The sequence below is a fragment of the Aquarana catesbeiana genome, linkage group LG01, assembly GCF_042186555.1.
Source record: "Aquarana catesbeiana isolate 2022-GZ linkage group LG01, ASM4218655v1, whole genome shotgun sequence".
In the NCBI taxonomy this organism is placed as follows: Eukaryota; Metazoa; Chordata; class Amphibia; order Anura; family Ranidae; genus Aquarana; species Aquarana catesbeiana.
In genome coordinates, this window is record NC_133324.1 from 476,388,231 (window position 1) to 476,402,831 (window position 14,601).

The 14,601-nt window shown below is 46.7% G+C and overlaps 1 protein-coding gene across 3 annotated transcripts in view; it reads left to right on the top strand.

The window, feature by feature from the left end:
* The window catches only part of SUSD1 (sushi domain containing 1), a 295,273-nt gene that overhangs the window by 77,289 nt on the left and 203,383 nt on the right, over window positions 1-14,601 (top strand). The gene's annotated exons all lie outside the window — the stretch shown is intronic.

A 14,601-nucleotide genomic window follows, 5' to 3' on the forward strand; every position in this document is an offset into this window, starting at 1 on the left:
ACTAGGGTACATTTTCTGTAATTTACACAGCTTTTAGTTTATGACTGCCTATGCCATTTCTTGAGGTGCTAAAATGGCAGGGCAGTACAAAACCCCCCCAAATGACCCCATTTTGGAAAGTAGACACCCCAAGGAAATTGCTGAGAGGCATGTTGAACCCATTGAATATTTATTTTTTTTGTCCCAAGTGATTGAATAATGACAAAAAAAAAAAAAAAATATTTACAAAAAGTTGTCACTAAATGATATATTGCTCACACAGGCCATGGGCCTATGTGGAATTGCACCCCAAAATACATTCAGCTGCTTCTCCTGAGTATGGGGATACCACATGTGTGGGACTTTTTGGGAGCCTATTCGCGTACGGGGCCCCGAAAACCAAGCACCGCCTTCAGGATTTCTAAGGGTGTAAATTTTTGATTTCACTCTTCACTGCCTATCACAGTTTCGGAGGCCATGGAATGCCCAGGTGGCACAAAACCCCCCCAAATGACCCCATTTTGGAAAGTAGACACCCCAAGCTATTTGCTGAGAGGCATATTGAGTCCATGGAATGTTTTATATTTTGACACAAGTTGCGGGAAAGTGACACTTTTTTTTTTTGCACAAAGTTGTCACTAAATGATATATTGCTCACACAGGCCATGGGCATATGTGGAATTGCACCCCAAAATACATTTAGCTGCTTCTCCTGAGTATGGGGATACCACATGTGTGGGACTTTTTGGGAGCCTAGCCGCGTACGGGGCCCCGAAAACCAAGCACCGCCTTCAGGATTTCTAAGGGTGAAAATTTTTGATTTCACTCTTCACTGCCTATCACAGTTTCGGAGGCCATGGAATGCCCAGGTGGCACAAAACCCCCCCAAATGACCCCATTTTGGAAAGTAGACACCCCAAGCTATTTGCTGAGAGGCATGGTGAGTATTTTGCAGCTCTTATTTGTTTTTGAAAATGAAGAAAGACAAGAAAAAACTTTTTTTTTTTCTTTTTTCAATTTTCAAAACTTTGTGACAAAAAGCGAGGTCTGCAAAATACTCACTATACCTCTCAGCAAATAGCTTTGGGTGTCTACTTTCCAAAATGGGGTCATTTGGGGGGGGGTTTGTGCCACCTGGGCTTTCCATGGCCTCCGAAACTGTGATAGGCAGTGAAGAGTGAAATCAAAAATTCACGCCCTTAGAAAGCCTGAAGGCGGTGCTTGGTTTTCGGGGTCCCGTACGCGGCTAGGCTCCCAAAAAGTCTCACGCATGTGGTATCCCCATACTCAGGAGAAGCAGCAGAATGTATTTTGGGGTGTAATTTCACATATTCCCATGGCATGTTTGAGTAATATATCATTTAGTGATAACTTTGTGCAAAAAAAAAAAAAAAAAATGTGTCTCTTTCCCGCAACTTGTGTCACAATATAAAATATTCCATGGACTCGACATGCCTCTCAGCAAATAGCTTGGGGTGTCTACTTTCCAAAATGGGGTCATTTGGGGGGGTTTTGAACTGTCCTGGCATTTTATGCACAACATTTAGAAGCTTATGTCACACATCACCAACTCTTCTAACCACTTGAAGACAAAGCCCTTTCTGACACTCATTGTTTACATGAAAAAGTTATTTTTTTTTGCAAAAAAATTACTTTGAACCCCCAAACATTATATATTTTTTTTAAAGCAAATGGGTGTTTCATTTTTTTTTTTCACACAGTATTTGCGCAGCGATTTTTCAAACGCATTTTTTGGGGAAAAAACACACTTTTTTAAATTTTAATGCACTAAAACACACTATATTGCCCAAATGTTTGATGAAATAAAAAAGATGATCTTAGGCCGAGTACATGGATACCAAACATGACATGCTTTAAAATTGCGCACAAACGTGCAGTGGCAACAAAATAAATACATTTTAAAAAGCCTTTAAAAGCCTTTACAGGTTACCACTTTAGATTTACAGAGGAGGTCTACTGCAAAAATTACTGCCCTCGATCTGACCTTCGCGGCGATACCTCACATGCATGGTGCAATTGCTGTTTACGTTTGACGACAGACCGCCGCTTGCGTTCGCCTTAGCGCGAGAGCAGGGGGCGACAGGGGTGCTTTTTTTTTTTTTTTTTTCTTTATTATTTTTTTGCTTTTTTATCTTATTTTTAAACTGTTCCTTTCATTTTTTTTTTTTTTAATCATTTTTATTGTTATCTCGGGGAATGTAAATATCCCCTATGATAGCAATAGGTAGTGACAGGTACTCTTTTTTGAAAAAATTGGGGTCTATTAGACCCTAGATCTCTCCTCTGCCCTCAAAGCATCTGATGACACCAAGATTGGTGTGATAAAATTCTTCCCCAATTTCCCAATGGCGCTATTTACATCCGGCGAAATCTAAGTCATAAAATGCTCGTAGCTTCCGGTTTCTTAGGCCATAGAGATTTTTGGAGCCACTCTGGTCTCTGATCAGCTCTATGGTCAGCTGGCTGAATCACCGGCTGCATTCTCAGGTTCCCTGTTGAGACAGGAGAGCCAGAGAAAAACACGGAAGACGGAGGGGGGGGCATTCCCTCCCACGGCTTGTAAAAGCAGTCTAGAGGCTAATTAGCCACTAGGATTGCTTTTACATGAAAGCCGACCGCTGGCTGAAAAGAATGATACCAAGATGATACCTAAACCTGCAGGCATCATTCTGGTATAACCATTCAAAGTCGTGAATGGCGTACCTGAAGACAAAAAAATGGTTAACAATAAAGCACAGTAAACGGTAAAGTATAAAAAATTGCATACCTGAAAAGCAAACATGATAAAACATAATAACAATAAAACATTGCAGAATAGAATACAGTAAAAAAGAGCAGAACAAGAGAGAGAGAATAGAGAGAGAGAGAGAACAATAAAACGACAACTATTTTTTTTTATTTTATATATTTTGTTTTTTTTTTACACTTTTTTTGTAACTAACTTTTATAACGGTAACCGGTTCCAGGTTCGGGTCTCTCAAAATGCGATGGCATCTTGGGAGACCCTGTGAAAGTGTGCCTAGTCTGTGCAATGCTGTACCCTACGCTAATACTCAACTAATGAATGGTAGCGTTCAAAACATTCACCAATGCAAAGACCAGGATTGTCAGGACAGGAGGGACAATAATAGAGGGTGTCACGCCTATATTCGCGCTTGCTACAGACACGACATCTTTTTTGGGGGGGTTCGTTGGGTAGGGGTACTCGGGAGGACATAAAGAAAATGCCTCTCATGCAGCCGACTGCATTTGGTTGGGGATGTGAATGGGGGAAGTACGGGCGCTGCAGAAGCGGTGGGTTCCCAATTAGGATTGGCGAATGCAGCAGGAAGGGCACTATGGGCACGACGGGCCTGTGTTTGTCTTCTTGGTGGCAGCGGGACACTACTTGTGCTTGCCACCTCACCAGCTTGAACTGCACTTATGGGACTCGCCACGTCACCAAGTGTTACTGCAGTGCTGGTTTGACTACGACCGGGGTGTACTAGGCCGCTGGCGCTTGCCAGTTCAATAAAAAGCTACAAAAAAAACTGTTAGCGATCGCAGGGATCAGGCCTGACTCTGCGAACGCTGCAGTTATGCGTTAAGTGTTTTGTAAGTGACAGTGATCGATCGATACTGCACTTGGGTGGGCTGGGCCGGGCGGAGGGGCAAAATGCAGGTGCTAGCAGGTATCTGGGCTGATCCTGCTAACACTGCGTTTTTGGGAACCCTAAACTGCTGGGGACGCCAGTATAGATCTGATCGGATCAGATATTGAACCGTTCAGATACTATATCACTAAGGGAGGCGTATGCTGCGTGCGTGGGTGTTAGCGGTACTGGCGCTAATCTGACCCTGCTTGGGGCTGGTGCTTGTCAGTTCACCAAAACACTACCAAAAAAACTGTTAGCGATCGCAGGGATCAGGCCTGACTCTGCGAACGCTGCAGTTATGCATTTAGTGTTTTGTAAGTGTCAGTGATCGATCGATACTGCACTTGGGTGGGCTGGGCTGGGCCGGGCGGAGGGGCAAAACGCAGGTGCTAGCAGGTATCTGGGCTGATCCCGCTAACACTGCGTTTTTGGGAACCCTAAACTGCTGGGGACGCTAGTATAGATCTGATCGGATCAGATATTGATCCGATCAGATACTATACCACTAAGGGAGCTGTACGGTGCATGCGTGGGTGTTAGCGCTACTGGCGCTAACCTGACGCTGCCTGGGGCTGGTGCTTGCCAGTTCACCAAAATGCTACCAAAAAAACTGTTAGCGATCGCAGGGATCAGGCCTGACTCTGCGAACGCTGCAGTTATGCGTTTAGTGTTTTGTAAGTGACAGTGATCGATCGATACTGCACTTGGGCTGGGCCGGGCGGAGGGGCAAAACGCAGGTGCTAGCAGGTATCTGGGCTGATCCCGCTAACACTGCGTTTTTGGGAACCCTAAACTGCTGGGGACGCTAGTATAGATCTGATCGGATCAGATATTGATCCGATCAGATACTATACCACTAAGGGAGGCGTATGCTGCGTGCGTGGGTGTTAGCGGTACTGGCGCTAATCTGACGCTGCCTGGGGCGACGCATATCACCGCCGGGCGATCAGGGGGCTAAACCTTTATTCTGTAATAAACGGCGGGTGCCCTGACACTATAAAAAATAAACAAACTAACCAGCGTCACCCGTAACAGTTATACGGTGATCAGTGGTGAAAGGGTTAACTAGGAGGCCATCAAGGGGTTAAAACATTTATTAGATAGTATATGGGGGTCCCTGTCGCTATAAAACGCTGACGGCGAACCTAAATATTTAGGTCCCTAACTAGCGTCACCAGCGACACTAATACAGTGATCAGAAAAATGATCGCTTAGCGACACTGGTGACAGGGGGTGATCAAGGGGTTAAAAGTTTATTAGGGGGGTTAGGGGGGTATCCTAGACCTATAGGGGGCTACCACTCACTGCCCTAACACTGTAACTGTCACAAACTGACACCAATGCAGTAATCAGAAAAAAAAAACAAAAAAACAAAAAAACTGCTGGTGTCAGTTTGTGATGGGGGGGGGGGGGTGATTGGGGGGGGGGATCGGGGGGCGATCGGGGGGGGGGGATCGGGGTGTTTAGTGTGCCTGGCATGTTCTACTGTGTGTGTAGTGTTGGTGCACTCACATACCTGTCTTCTCTCCTCGGGCCGGAACGGAAATTACCGAGCCGAGGAGAGATGACATCATTTCCTTTGCTGCTGTTTAGCATACAGCAGCAAAGGAATGATGTGATTGGCCGGCGGCGATCGCGAGGGGGGGGCCACGAACGGATGGCCTCCCCCTCATCTCCGATCGCCGTGGGACAGAAGACGACCGCCTCGGGCACCGGGGGGGGGTCCGATCGGACCCCCCACCCGCGGAAGGCAAATCACGTATATGTACGTGATTTTGCCTGTCCGTGCCACCTTGCCGACGTAAATCGGCGTGAGGCGGTCGTCAAGTGGTTAAATGTGGATACAGATGTAAATGCATTCATAAATAATTCCTAATAGAACAGATAATCTTTATGTGTATGGAAATTCCTTATCAATTCTACCTACATATGTAATATAGGGTATATTGGTTTATTGTATGACCACTCACCTACCATTTTGTTTTTTTGTCATTAGAAATCATTATTATTATTGAGTAATAACTTCAGAGTGTTATATGTGGAAATTGGTTTCAATAGGCCTCTGTCTATCTGGATCAAGCTATTTATCCAAGGTCTCTCTTAAACACAATTTTTTTTCTTTTACATCCAATTTTCATATATTTTTATTTTTTGTTTCAATTAGTTACATTGAAATTGGTAGTTTTGGGTTGTATTCTCATAGTCACCCACTAGATGCCGCTGTTCATTTTTGTAATAGTGACACCTTAGTGGTGACTACGATGTGAAATTAATTCCATTTCCGGCATTTGAATTGCAAAATATACAAATTTTTTGCAGCATTTAATTTTGATGATCGATAATGCTTTGGTCTGTGGTTACCCAAAACATACTAATAAAATTCCAGTTTATTTTCATTTAAAAAAAATCTTTTATAATTTTTACATTTTTATATACTTTTACAGATTTCAACGTTCAATAGACTTCTGGTTTATGAACGTTTAGAGGAAGGATTTCCGTATGCAGAATAGCTTATGTATAGCGGTATCATTTTTTGGTTCCATTGTCATTAATCTATGCCGAGATATGCACCCAGAAGTCGGGATCTGCAGTGTGGTATCTGTTGATCTATAGATAGACCGGGGCTCATAACGAGGCTTGGTTACATTGCCCCTGGAAGACGTGATGATGTCACGAAATGCGTAGGTCGGAGCTAGATGGCGTGCTGACGTCACCTCCAATCTGTGCTCCATTCCAGTAGGACAGGTTTATCCGAGTCCACACGGCCAACGGACCGGACTTAAGGCTCTTTTTTCTGGAAATACTGTAAGTGTTCATTTTATGAGTTTTGGAATAAAGTTTTTTATGGTTTTACGCTATGTGAGTTCCTTTTTCGTTTTATGGTATACCCTATCCATGAGTTTACTGCTGACGTTGTGACGACCCCTAGTGGATGCTGATGTGGGTTCCTGTTGCCAGTGCTAATGTGTATCTGCGAGCTATGATCCTCTGTAGTGGGGGATCGTGGCCTTTCGGTAAGGAGTGACCCCTTCTGCTCTTGGTGGTGGATTCCTTCCCGTTTTTCACAGATGAATATTTGTCAATCACTTGGACTTTTATTTTTATTTTTATACTGGTGGTTTAGGGCCACCTCTTTCACTGCAGTTTAAGATTTATTTTTTGGACTATTAGCAGCTTTCACGAGGGTTTATTTATTTTCATTCACATTCATTCTGTGCATTAATTGTGTTTTTTTAACTTTTGTCACTGCTTAATTCATGTAACATTTTTCACTTATTCAGCGCGATTCTTTTTTCTTTTTAATTATGGATAATTACCAGTCCAAAAGGAGAGCAGGAAGCCTGTAGCGTCTGACTGAGTGATGTGGGGGTGCAGAAAAAAAGATGTCAAGGAGGCAGAGGATGGGAGGTCAGCAGGGCAGAGTATATCGTCAGCAGTTTGTAGGGCAGTGTATAAAAGCTATTAGTTTGTATGAAGTGTACAGGGATCAGCAGAGCAGTGTATAGAGGTCAGCAGAGCAGAGGGCAGGGTTCAGCAGAGCAGCGTACAGAGCTCAGCAGGGCATAGACCAGGGGTGAGCAAGGCATAGAACAGGGGTCAGCAGGGCAGTGTACAGGGGTCAGCAAGGTGGAGGACAGGGGCCAGCAGGGCAGAGGACAGGGGCCAGCAGGATGGAAGATAGAGGTTAGCAGGTTGGAGGACAGGGTTCAGCAGGGAGGAAGACGGGGGCCATCAGGACAGATGATGAGGGAACAGGGAAGTGTACAGGGGTCAGGGTGGCATAAAACAGGGTTCAGCAGAGAAGTGTACAGGGGTCATCTTGGCAGTGTACATGGGGTCATCTGGGGATAGAACAGGGGTCAGGAGAGCATAGGACAGAGGTCAGTAGCGCAGTGTGCAGGGGTCAGCAGCACAGTGCCCAGGGGTCAGCATTGCATAGGACAGGTGTCAGCAGGGCAGGGGACAGGGGCCAACAGGGCAGAGGATGGGGTCAGAAGGGCAGAGGACAGAGGTCACTGCTGGCAGGGCACTCAGAAGAGTTTCTCCTCCCCACACAGCACATAGCTGAGTTCAGATTCTCTTACAGACAAGCTTAATTTCCACAGTGTGTAGCTGGCTACTTTAGCTTTGCTTCTGTTCTGATCTGGGGATTTCCCAGATCAGAACTGCAACATAGCGGGCAGTCAAACACTGTGCAGATGCAGCCTGCCTGTAAGAAATGCTGCTCTAAGGCATGTGCTGTGTAGGGACCTTAAGTCACTGGTTTGTCAGACTGAACAAAATCAGATCCATGAAACCTGGTGTCAGACTTCCACGTACCTGACCGATGAGCCCGATGTAGCAGGGGAAGGCCTCCCTTACGTATCTGGTTCCTGGCCCCTGGTAGTATGGACAGGAGGCACGGGAGCGCAGAATGGTATGAGGGCCTGGCGGGTCAGCAGCAGTGAAGGTGGTTTTGGAGATCACCGGACAACTGAAGCACAGGCAGCAGGTGCAGAGCAGGAGTGGAGCAGGCAGGTCGGGTCACAGGCAGGGTTGGCAACGGGCGGGCAGCATGGTACAGAGGAGCAGGCAGATACATAGTCAGGACAGTCCGGGGTCAGTTGCAGGCAGAAGACAAGGGTAATCAAAAGGGCAAGCTGGGTAATTAGGAGATCAGACGTTCAAACAGGTAAGCAGGTGCAAGGATACAGGGAGCTGCAGATCGGACAGCACCGAGCCAAATGTGCTGACAGCCTAAATAGGCAGATTGGCGCCAAGCGGCGTGCGCGTGCACACACCGATGCGCTCCGCCGCACGCCCACGCGCACACGCCCGCATGCCGGCACCCACAGCAGCGCACGCGCCAACGCACACCAACGCACACCAGCACAGTGTCTGCTCTGGGGGACTCTCTGACAGTGCCCTCCCTCAAGGGCAGCCTCCTGGATGTCCAACTGAGCCAATCTGGTGGCGTGGGTACACCTGAAGGCCCTCAGAAGCTCTTCGGCATGTAGATTGCTTTCTGGCTCCCAGGAGTTATCTTCTGGTCCATACCCCCTCCACTTGATTAGGTATTGCATCTGATTGTGCCTTTTCCTGCAGTCCAGAATAGCCTCTACTTCAAACTCTTCCTCGTTATTAATAATTATGGGCTCCGGTGGATCAGTATTTCGGCCAGTAAAGGTGTTAGGTATAACAGGCTTCAACAGCGATATATGAAAGACCGGATGGATCTTCAGGGTATCAGGAAAGTTGAGTTCGTAAGTTACGTTGTTAATTTTCTTTTTAACTGAGAACGGACCCATAAATTTAGGGCCCAGCTTCCTTGAAGGGCAAGCTATTCTTAGATTGGTTGTGGACAACCAAACCTGGTTGCTGGGTTCCAGGATAAGCTCTCTTCATTTCTTCTTGTCAAACATCTTCTTATTATACTCTTGGGTCTTAGCCATGGTTTCCTGAAAGAGTTTGTTGTTGGTAAGGAACAAGTCCATGGTTTCAGAGACCGCAGGGATAGCACACTCGGGTAATGACCTGGGTAGGAAAGACGGATGGAAGCCGTAGTTGGCAAAAAATGGCGTTTGCTTAATGGCAGAATGTAAAGAGTTATTATAAGAAAGCTCAGCAATAGGCAGAAGAGAGACCCAGTCGTCCTGTGAGAATGTAGAAAAACAGCAGAGATACTGCTCCAAAGTCTGATTCGTTCTCTCCATCTGCCCATTAGTCTGGGGATGGTAAGCAGAAGAGAGTGCCAACTCAATTTCCAGAGAACCACAGAGAGCCTTCCAAAACCTGGAGGTGAACTGAACACCACGGTCAGACACGATACTTGATGGGACTCCGTGCAGCCTAACAATTTCCTTGATGAAAACCCTTGCTGTCTCCATAGCCGAGGGCATGCCTTTCATAGGCAGAAAATGAGCCATTTTGGATAGCCTGTCTACAACGAAGATGGTGGAGAAGCCTTCTGCCTGGGGAAGCTCCACGATTAAATCCATCGAAATCATCTTCCAAGGTCTTTCTGGGACGGGTAACGGTCTTAGCAATCCCCAGGCTCTTGTCCGGCTATTCTTGCTCCGTGCACAGGTAGTACAAGATTCTACATAGCTTTTACAGTCATTTGCCAACTGAGGCCACCAGAATGTGCGCTGTATCAACTCTGCCATTTTTAGCACACCGAAATGTCCGGCCATCTTATGATCATGGCAGAGCTCTAACACTGCCACCCTCAGATCCTCAGGGACCACAATTTTGCCCTTGTGCCAGAATAAGCCATCTTGGGCCCTCACCTCATCTCCGGAAAGCGGGATCCAATCCAAGGAGGCTTGTTTTATTTAGGATAGAAGATCCCCTTGGAGTAGAAGAAAATTTCCGGGAGGAAGAATAGTGTCTGGATGCAAAGATTTGCCAGAATCAAGGAACATACGGGATAGTGCATCCGGTTTGATATTTTTGGAACCTGGTCTGTACGTGATATGGAACTGAAATCTTGAGAAAAATAGAGCCCACCTTGCCTGCCGTGGTTTTAATCTCTTGGCCGTTCTAAGGTACTCCAGGTTCTTGTGGTCCGTGTAGACCAAAATGGGATGTGCAGCACCCTCCAGTAAGTAACGCTACTCTTCCAGAGCGGCCTTGATGGCCAGAAGCTCCCGATCTCCAACATCATCATTTCTCTCTGCTGTGGAGAGCTTGCGAGAGAAAAAAGCCACTGGGTAGAGAAGGGCCTTGGCGCCTTGCCGTTGGGACAGCACAGCTCCTACTGCAATCTCTGAGGCATCCACTTCGAGAACGAATGGTAAAGCAGGATCCGGGTGTTTCAATATAGAAGCAGAGGTGAATAGCTTTTAAGTTTTTCGAAGGCGGATTGCGCCTTAGGAGACCAATGGAAACGGTTCCCTTGCTTAGTTAATTCGTTGATGGGGGCAATTATTGCAGAGAAGCCTCTAATGAACTTTCTATAGAAGTTGGAGAAGCCAATGAACCGTTGAACTCCTTTCTTATCGGAGGGAGCGGGCCACTCCAGAATGGCAGATACCTTTTGGGGGTCCATTTTAATACCTTCGACAGAGATGATTAAGCCTAGAAACTGGATGCATTGAAGTTCAAATTTACATTTTTCCGGTTTATCGTAAAGTCCATGCTGCCTGAGTCGAGCTAAGACATTTCGGACGTGCCTGCGATGATCGGAAACTGAGGAAGAGAAGATCAGGATATCGTCTAGATAAACAATAACGTATAAGTCCAGGAAGTCACGGAAAATGTCATTAACAAAATGTTGAAACATTGCTGGTGCGTTGCACAGGCCGAAGGGCATAACAAGGTATTCAAAATGCCCGAATCTGGTACGGAAAGCCGTTTTCCACTCGTCTCCTTCCCGAATACGAATTAAATTGTAGGCACCACAAAGATCTAATTAGGTGAAAATTACTGCGGATCCCAGCCTTTGGAAGAGTTCGGGCACTAGGGGTAGCGGATAACGGTTTTTGATAGTTATCTTATTTAGTTCCCGGTAATCAATACAAGGACGTAAGTAATGATCTTTCTTCTCTACAAAAAATATGCCAGCACCAGCCGGAGAGGTGGAAGGGCGGTTAAAACTTTTCTTCAGGTTCATCAATGTAGATTTTTAAGGTATCCAACTCCTGCTCTGTTAATGGAAAAATCGTCCCAAAGGGAACTTCTGTTGCAGATAAAAGCTCTATCGGGCAATCGTAAGGCCTGTGGGGAGGAAGAGTCTCTGCTCCCTTCTTACTAAATACGTCAAAAAAGTCCTGATAGGGCTCAGGGATCACCTGCTGTAACTCGGTGTCAGTGTCCAGGCAGAGTAGCTGGGTAGATTCAACAGGACTCGGGTGTAGACAGTGCTGCTGGCAATATTTGGAGAGGAACTTGACTTCCCCACTGGTCCAGTCAATGCTAGGGTTATGAGCCTGCAACCACGGCATCCCCAGGATGATGGGAAAGAGAGGAGAAGAGATGGCATCCAAACGCAGGAGTTCTTGATGGTTGGAGCCCATGGTGGCCAGCAAAGGGACGGTCTCCTGCGTGACAGGACCGGAACGAAGGGAGGAGCCATCAGCGAGATGTACAGCGAGTCCCCGATTTTTAGACTGAAGAGGGATGTGATGGTTTGCAGCGAAGGTCAGGTCAATAAAACAGCTGCAAGCTCCTGAGTCAATTATGACCATGACTGGAATATTCCTTCCTGGTAGCTGTAAGATGATGGAGAGAGCAAGGTGAGTAGCAGGATTAGGCAAGGCAGATGCACATATTGAAGAAATAGGAAGAGACTTACGTGTCTTGTTAGGGCAAGACCTCACGTAGTGTCCAGACTCCCCGCAATACATGCAGAGATTGTTGACTCTTCGGCGCTGGCGTTCTTCTGGATTGAGAGAAGGACGGAGCAGACCGAGCTGCATTGGCTCAGAGGTATCAAGAACCGGGGTGGTTGGTGCAGGAAAAGACTGTCCGAGAGAGCTGGGAGAACTCGGAACCTTGAGGGGGGCATCCAGGTAGGGCGAAATTGATTGGTGGACCTCTTGGAGTGACGCTCCCTGAGACATCGATCGATCTGGACAGACAGATTGATGAGCTCATCCAAAGTTTGGGGTATTCCGACCCATGCCAGCTCATCCTTCAATGGATCAGACAACCCCATGTGGAATTGGTAACGCAGGGCAGCGTCATTCCAACCTGTGTCGGAGCTCCACCGCCTATATTCCACCACATAGTCCTCTGCAGCTCTACGCCCCTGTTGAAGAGCGTGCAAAGCGGCTTCGGCAGTCGCTGTTACTTGGGGGTCCTCATACAACTGGGACATAGTGACAAAAAAGGCATCGAGGTTATCCAGGACTCCAGACTTTTGTTCCAGGAGGCGGTGAGCCCAGGTCTGTGGTTCACCGGATAAGAGGGAAATTATGAAGCCCACCTTGGTTGCCTCCAAAGAAAAGGTGCGTGGCTGCAGGGCAAAGTATAGTTCGCAGGCATTGCGAAAAGCCCGGTATTTACTGCGGTCCCCAGAAATCTTTCGGGTATAGGTACCCTGGGCTCAGGAGGTAGCATTACTACTGAGGGTGCAGATGACACTCCGGCAGACGAAGCAACTTGAGGGTTGGTAGGAGCAGACAGGACTTGGACTCGTTCTTCCAACCTTGTATAGCCTTCCTGAAGGCTCTTCACGGCTTGTGTGAGACCCGCCAGGTGTCTACATAGTTCCTCCATGGGGGAGGTTCCCTGCTCGGGCTCGTACATGGCTGTCCGATGCTGTCAGACTTCCACTTACCTGACCAATGAGCCCGATGTAGCAGGGGAAGGCCTCCCTTACGTATCTGGTTCCTGGCCCCTGGTAGTATGGACAGGAGGCACGGGAGCACAGAATGGTATGAGGGCCTGGCGGGTCAGCCGCAGGAGGATCCCGGTGAAGGTGGTTTTGGAGATCACCAGACAACTGAAGCACAGGCAGCAGGTGCAGAGCAGGAGTGGAGCAGGCAGGTCAGGTCACAGGCAGGGTTGGCAACGGGCGGGCAGCGTGGAACAGAGGAGCAGGCAGATTCGTAGACAGCCTAAATAGGCAGATTGGCGCCAAGCGCCATGCGCGCGCGCACACGACGCGCGCCGACAGGCGCCCACGCGCGCGCGCGCGCGCCGGCACCAACGCTCCCGAAAGCACACCGACGCACACCAGCACAGCGTCTGCTCTGGGGGACTCTCTGACACCTGGCTTCTGTTCTTTCCAGTACCTTGACTCAATATCTCCCGGGGGGGGGGAGTTGAGAGTTAAGTTGATGAGGAACATTTTTCCCTGCCCCACCCTCTCTTACTTCCATGTTTCCCCTTCTACTCCCTTCCACCGCCTCCTTTTTTTGCCTTATGCACCGTTTCATGGCATCATATTTAAATCTAATCCCACTTCTCCTTTGTTTTCCCCCATTGTTCCAAGTACACTAGGAAATGAGAACAAATACAAGATTAAAACTTACACATTGTGCTGACCATGATGGTTACCTTTCTTTAGTTCCAAGACCGAAGGTATTGTGTTAGACACATTTACTGCAGGAGACATCAGTCTGACCTTTTTGGAAAGTTATGGTGTACCGCGGGTTGGTGTTCCCCTGACTATATGTTATTTTATGTATTCCTACTGTATTTATTTACCTACATTTCTGTTTGTGTATAAGCTTATGTTTTGAGACAGTATTGTACACTTGTGATGCTACCATGTAATATGTAGTTTTGACGTGGAATATTTTATGTAAGTGCGCAATGTATAAACAATAAAAAAAAAAAAAATACACAGCATTAACATGTAGCAATTTTTTTTGTGTGCCACCCCACCTACTTAGACTGCAAAGTTTCTCAGGAAGAAAAGCAAGGCTATTATTCTATCAAGTCTATTTTTAGGTTGTACTACTCAATCACTGCTTATTGTTCTGTTTCAAGTTATGATGACCTGTATCGTATTAATGCATTGTGTTCATATGCTTCAAGAATTCTAAGGTTTTTACATTTGATTATGTATGTTAATCTTGAGTTTATTAAAAAAAGAATTTATTAAAAAACGAGAAATTCTGTTTACAAAATATTTCATATGGGACAGATGAATTAAAACAAATATCCTTTCTGAATTGATTTAGGTTAAAATAAATAACATAAATACCATATTTTTAAAATAGTTTTTATAGTTTGTAAATGTGCTACCGTATTTATCGGCGTATAACACGCACTTTTTTCCCCTTAAAATCAGGGGAAAATCGTGGGTGCGTGTTATACGCCGATCCCCGCTAATTGTGATCTATTGGAGCGATCGCCGCCGACATTCACATAGCGTGTAGTTTTAAATATGGCGCCGCGGAGTTCGGAGGGACTCGGCGGAGCTGAACGAACGCCGCTGAGATCACAGTGACTGGGCGGAGCCGAGATACACATAGCCGAGTGTTCTCGGCTCTTCTTGGCGCCACTCACAGTCACGCCCAGTCCCGCCATTGGA